Genomic DNA, 6,775 nt, shown 5'->3' on the forward strand with positions numbered 1-6,775 from the left:
TAACCCATATGTCCAACACCAATCCACAAAGTCCTCCTCCATCTTCCAAAACACATACAATGATGCCTACTGCAGGAGGAAAGGCGAGTCAGTGAAAGTGTAAGCATCTCAGCGCTGGCAGGGGCCTCCACACGGCTGCTCCAGCACCCAGGGCTGCATTGGGGTAGGTCCATGTAGCTTCTCCTCTGGGATGTGAGCCTTGCCAACTGAAGTAGGGAACAGGCTAAAGCAGCTGCGCCCTGGTGCGACCATCACAAAGCCAGAGACCCGAGAACTAGAAAGGCAGGGCTCACTGAGCCATCTATCCCTCCGCCCTTCAATTAACCCCACATGTGTTTATCGGCCAGGTTGGCACAATACATTTTAACTGTCTCAGGAGGCTTCCTACTTCAGTTACAGCCCCCAAAACTCACAGAGGCAGCTCCATGCTGTCCCAAAGAGGCTGCTATGAGAAGACATCGGATGGGGGCAGAGTTTAATGTGTTGTTTCTGTTCTCCTCCCTATTCATGTGATACCCCTATATATTTGCAAATTTAATAGTTTTGTCTCTCAAGGCATTCATTTTCACTTAATTCTTCCTTTTTATCCGTTTAAGATTCTCTGCAGTGTTCAACATTGAATAGAATATATTCTGTATATCAGACAATATCTACAACTCAGAAACCTAGTCGAAATATGTGCTAAAGAAAACTTCAAATAGTACAATGAAAAGAATTATACTACAATTAACATTGTCCAATATTTTTCATGTATTTGGAACTGCAGTGTATTTTATAGAAGATTATTGGATTTCATATTTTAAAAATCATTATAACTTTGGTTTAGCTATTGTCCTTATGAAATATCATAGTTGTTCCAAAATCTCATTTTCTTTGTATGAGTTTTTTATTCACTACAGTAAATAAAGATAATAAAATGTGTTTGTTAAAAATATATAGAGTAAAGCTCATCTTTAGCATACAAATCTTAACTCTCTATTGGGAAAACAATAAAATGTAATATTATAAACATGAACAGAAAAAATTTCATTTATTAACCATCTGCCATGTGCAGGTAATTTACATATGCACAGTTATCAGTTTATTGGTTCATTGTCAATATTCATATAATAGAGACTTCATATTAGAGAGGATGATTTGAATATCTTAAATGCTAAATTCATAAATAAATTATATTTATAAAAGTGCTCTTTTTAGGCCCTGAATCAAGACCAATGGTTTGCAGTAGCTTTTGATTTCAAACAGGAGCCAAGAGCCATGTCTTCCTATGGTCTGTGGGCTATTCCGTACCCCAGAGGGGAGTGGCCAGTTCAGTTGGAAGAAACATAGTCTATAGAATAAATGCCTTTTTGTTTGTTTAATTTTTAAATCATGTTATTGAGAGCTCTCGCAATGCTTACTACAATCCATACATCAACTGTGTCAGGTATATGTTGCCATCCTTTTCTAGACAGTTATCGTATATACTCGAGTATCAGCTGAGTTTTTCAGCACATTTTTAATGCAGTTTTGTAAAATTAGGTGCCTTGGCTAATATTCGGGTTGGCTTATACTTGAGTATATACATGGTACTTTCTATTAAACCCTTGGTATTGGCTCCTTTTTTTCCCCCTGGCCCCCTCATGATCCCTCGATAGATTATAAATTATTATTTTCATGTATCACACCAAAAAAAGTGCTCTTTATACCTTTGGTTACAATAAAAAACAATTTCTCTTATTTAATTCTCCATATCTTTTAACACTAAGTGACAGTAGACATTTACCTAACATCTGAATAAAAAAATAAGAATGACACTTAAAATATATTCATTGAAATGCACACTTTATGAAAATAAGGGCGGGGAAGGAATGATAATAGCAAAGAAATCCTGTCTTACAAGAGATGAGAGAGGAACGTGAGTAAGAAGGAAAACAAAGAAATGATGGAAGATAAGGAAAAAAAGAGAGAGAAATAAATTTTACCAAAGAGAAATTGGAATAAGATGACAGAACTAGAAGGACAAATTCCTTACCCCATTACTGATCAAAGGATTACAAGTAAGACACACATCCAAATGCAGATACAACAAAAACCCTATACTCCTAAATTTCTCATATCTACTGAAATGATAAAATTATAAATGACACTGTGGCTGTTATGGGCTTTTGAAACATTTCTGATTCGCAACACCCTATGTACAACAACGTTAAAGACTGCCTGCTCCTGGGCCATCCTCACCAATGTGGGAGCATTTGTGCTCACGGATGCAGCAACCATATCCGCCCATCTCACCAAACAGTTTCTTCATTTTCCCCGACTTTCTGCTTTCCCAAGCCTGATGTCCTTTCCAGCCTATTCAAAGTACATGAGATAGGTCTCGCCATTCTTTCTTCTAAGGAGGATGCTAGCTGTACTTCTTTCAACACTGATGTGTTTGCGTTTACCTGGCAGTCCAGGGTACTTTCAATATACTTTGACAATACCATAATTCAAATGCATCAACTTTTCTGCACTCTTCTTATTCATTGTCCCACTTTCAAGTACATTTAAATCTACTGAAATGACCATTCCCAATTTTATGCACATTTTACTATGATTCACCAAATTTACAGCATTTGCATAATCAATAAAACACAAGTAAATATTTTTCTGATATCCTCTGTTTTCAGCCAAGACCCACCCTACTTCAGCAGAGCTCCCTCCGTCCAGGTCCTCCTCTGACCCAGATTGAATTTCTTCCATGTCCTCCTCTCAATCCTTGTTGATGGACTGATGCAACTGTTTTTGAATTATCTTCAGCAAAATGAAAAAGCAATCATAAATATTGTTGTTATGAAGATAAGGAAAGAAAAATAAATCCAATTCCATATTAGTACATTTTAAGCTTTAAAATGAACTTTAATAATTATTATTTAAAATGAAATCATTAATAAATAATTACTTGGTGATTAATAATTATATTATTACATTATTACATCAATCCATACAATGTACTCATAATTTAAAATCCTGGCTACATATTTTATTACATTAATCCATACAATATACTCATAATTTAAAATCCTGGCTACATATAATATAGTATTCACAGACATAATTTAGCAATTTATTTTCAAGAGCATTTAATGTTTGTTAAGGTCCAAAGTAGGAAGCGGTGATGTCTAAGTTGTAATAGTGTAGTAATTAAACCCCAAGGAAACTGAAACCCTAAGTCATCATATTAATTTTTACTCTTGTTCTTAGATAATGTTGATTTGGTTCCAGTTCATACCTATCGCATGTGTTACAGAACAAAACACTGCAGAGCCTTCTGCATCCTTAGAACCATTGTTTGTTGGAACTCCTGGCTACTACTGTGTGTTTTCCCTGTGGTAGTCTTCCTCATTTTATCTGACCTTCTAATGTGCCAAGCAAGGCATCCTTTTATGGTCATTGGTCTCTTCGGCCTACATGTCCAAAATAACCTGAGACAAAGTCTCCCCATCTTCACTTCTAAGGAACATTCTGTTTGTACCTCTTCCAAGCCAGATTTATTTGTTCTTGTGGTAGTCCATTGTGCTTTTGATATCTTGAAACAGCAATTACAATTCAAGTGTATCAATTCTCCTCAGTCCTTCTTTTGTTGGTTTAAATTTCACATATAAGTGCTTTTATGAAAATACTGTGTATTTATTTATTTACCTTTTAAAAATAATTTTATTGGGGGCCCATACAACTCTTATTACAATCCATACATACATCAATTGTGTCAAGCACATTTGTACATTTGTTGCCCTCATCATTCTCAAAACATTTGCTTTCTAATTGAGCCCTTGGTATCAGCTCCTCATTTTTTATTCTCCCTTCCCACCACCCCATCCCTCATCAACACTTGATAATTTATGAATTATTATTATCTTGTCATTTCTTACACTATCCGGCATCTCCCTTCACCCATTTTTTAGGTGTTCGTCTCCCAGGGAGAAGGATATATGTATATCCTTGTAATTCGTTCCCCCTTTTGGTTCAGGTAGGAACTGGAAACACAATGGAATCCAGGACAGATGAGCCCTTCAGGACCAGTGATGAGGTGGGGAGTACCATGTATTTATGAAGCTCCTGAAAACACCATACCTTGGTGATATTAAAGAAGTGTTGTGCACTAAATTTGCCTACTGCAATACATCATTTGATTTCTTGATTTATGCTTCCATACATATTGATTTTGGAGCCAAGCAGATAAAGTACTTTGCAACATCAGTTTTTACTCAATTTGTCATGATGTTATATTGATCTTGTTGTAGAGATTTCGGTTTTCTTTATACTGAGTTGTAATCCATCCTGAAGGTTTCAGCCGTTGTTAGGGATCAGCAAATGTTTCAAATCGTCCTTGCTTCTACAAGAAAGTTGGTGCTGTCTGCGTGTGGTAAATTGTTAAGAAGTCATTTTCTCACCCTGATGCCATGCTTTTCTTTCCATAATCCATATCTGCAGAGGACTTGTTCTGTATGCAGATAGAATACGCATGATGAGAGGATAAATTCCTGATGAACAACTTTTTTTTAAATTCCTTTTTTTTATCCCGTTGTTCTCTTTGAAAGACTCTCTTTTGGCTCATGTGTAAGTTCCCCAGTAATACGAGGAAGTGTTTTGTGATTCCCATTTTTCTTAACGTCATCCGTAATTTGCTATGATCTACATAGTCACATGCATTTGTATAGTCTATAGAATATCTTATCTTTCTGGTATTCTCTGTTTTCAGTCATGATTCATCTTTAGCAAAGATCTTCTGTTGTCCCTGCCTTCTTTTGAATCCAGCTTGCATTTCGGGTAGCTCTCTGCTAATAAAGTGCTACATTTGTGGTATTGTGTTCAGCAAGATTTTGCTTACATGTGACATCTATCTATAATATCTGCATTCTATTGGGCCACCTTTCTTTACAATGGGCACAAATATGAAGAGCTTCCTGTGTGTTGGCTAACTATATCATCTCAATGCATTTTTAGAGATGAATGAGTCCTTCCAGGGCTTTATCAGCTTGCTGAAATATTTCAATTTGTGACCTGTCATTTTCTGAAGTTTTGTTTTTGACCAGTGCCTTCAGGGTAGTGTGCATTTCTTCCTTATATAACATTGGTCTTTGCTTATATACTGTCTCTTAGTATGCTTCCAAGATAGTTATTTTCAAAGAGCAGACAGCCTTATCTTTATTCCAGGAGCGTTGGTGAATTTGAACCATAGGCATTGCAGTTAGCAACCCAACACCTATCACGGCACTCAACCAGAGCTCCTTAATGTAATGATATACTTTTAATTAAAATATTATAAATTCACTCCAATAATTTAAGGATTGCATTACCATTGCTAATTATTAAACAATCTTTTTAAATAATTGATTGCATTTGAGCCTCAAAGTTAGATAAAAAGCCAAATGTTTTTCCAAATGGATGTGATTTAATATATTTTGTCACAATAAATTATGGGTGTCAATCAGTAAATTAGAAAGCCACACATGAAGGTGCACACACACAGACACACCACATGAGGATAACTTAACAAGTATAGTTATTATGCTACCTATCCATCGGTGCATGGGTTTATGCCAAACAAAAAGTGTTTCAACATGGCTGTTTGGTCAGTTGACAGCTACAGAGAAGCTATCTCAGTAAAACATGCATGTATGGATGTGATGTGTTTTGTGTGTGAGCCACATATATACATATGATTTGCCAATTCATTTATAACTCATGTGTCACTTATTTTCAACTCATAACAACTCTATGTACAACAAAAGGAAATAGATCCGGCAATGACTTCCTCATTATAATTCTTATGTTTCAGCCCCTTTGTGTTGTAGCCAGTGTGTCAAGCTGTAAACAAGGGTAAGTCATTCAAGTCACCTAAAACCTCAACTGAAGTATTCTGGGTTTGGGTCTCTGTTGTTGGGTTTTTGGTGTTGCTGTTTATTTGTGTTCTGTATGTTTGCTTGTATATGAAATCCAGGCTAGGTGAACTACATTTTGGCTTACTAATTACCTAGGGCCATACCAGGGTAGTATGGTGGAAAATGGGGAGCTATCAACAATTGGAACAAGTGACAAATGTTCTGAAATTGATTGTGATTATGATTGTACAAATCTCAACATGATCGAATGATAAAATTATATGACATGTGAACTACATACCAATAAAACTATTTAAATAAATAAATACAAAAAGCATTGCTGAAAAAATATCATATAAACTTTTATAAAGCAAACTATCAAAATGTGAAGTTGACGTTTCTTGACATACCCTCCTTCTTGACTATAAACTTCCAAGTCTCCACCTAGCTCCCAGTAACTAGTTGTTCTATGTTTCACACCCTGTCAAATAGAAAATTTTGGCATTCTTTAAGGACTTGAATTATTTTTATTTTAAATTTTCTTTGAGTTTGGGGAAGAAAAAATCTGAAAGGACAAGATAAGTGCTTTAAGGTGAATGGAATAAAGTTTACCAACAAATTTGATGTAGTGTAGCTCTTTGTACCTTTGAAGAATGAGTAAATGCATATTCATGATGGAAAGAAAAAAAATCTCTACATAGCTTAACTTTTTTTTGTCTTGTTCTAACTAATACAGTTCTCATTTTTTCTTTCTTTTAAAAAATTATTCTTAAGAAGCCCCTGTGATCATCCTGTCTCCTTTGAGAAAATGTAGCAGGATTAACCATTTTCAATTTTAAAGCAAACCTTCATCATCATTTTCTCCTTGGTCCTTTCTCCTTCATTTTCCCTGAGAAGACAGTTTGTATTGAATGTCCTCCCTGACCAAC

General features: G+C 35.5%; 1 non-coding gene across 1 annotated transcript; it reads left to right on the top strand.

Annotated features, from left to right (window-relative positions):
• Positions 1 to 1,194: 1,194 nt before the first annotated feature.
• LOC142444164 (small nucleolar RNA SNORA2/SNORA34 family) lies at positions 1,195 to 1,329 on the top strand. The gene has a single exon (XR_012783822.1). It is a non-coding gene; the product is annotated as a small nucleolar RNA SNORA2/SNORA34 family (small nucleolar RNA).
• The last annotated feature ends 5,446 nt before the right edge of the window (positions 1,330 to 6,775 follow it).

Source organism: Tenrec ecaudatus, chromosome 3 (genome assembly GCF_050624435.1).
Source record: "Tenrec ecaudatus isolate mTenEca1 chromosome 3, mTenEca1.hap1, whole genome shotgun sequence".
Lineage (NCBI taxonomy): Eukaryota > Metazoa > Chordata > Mammalia > Afrosoricida > Tenrecidae > Tenrec > Tenrec ecaudatus.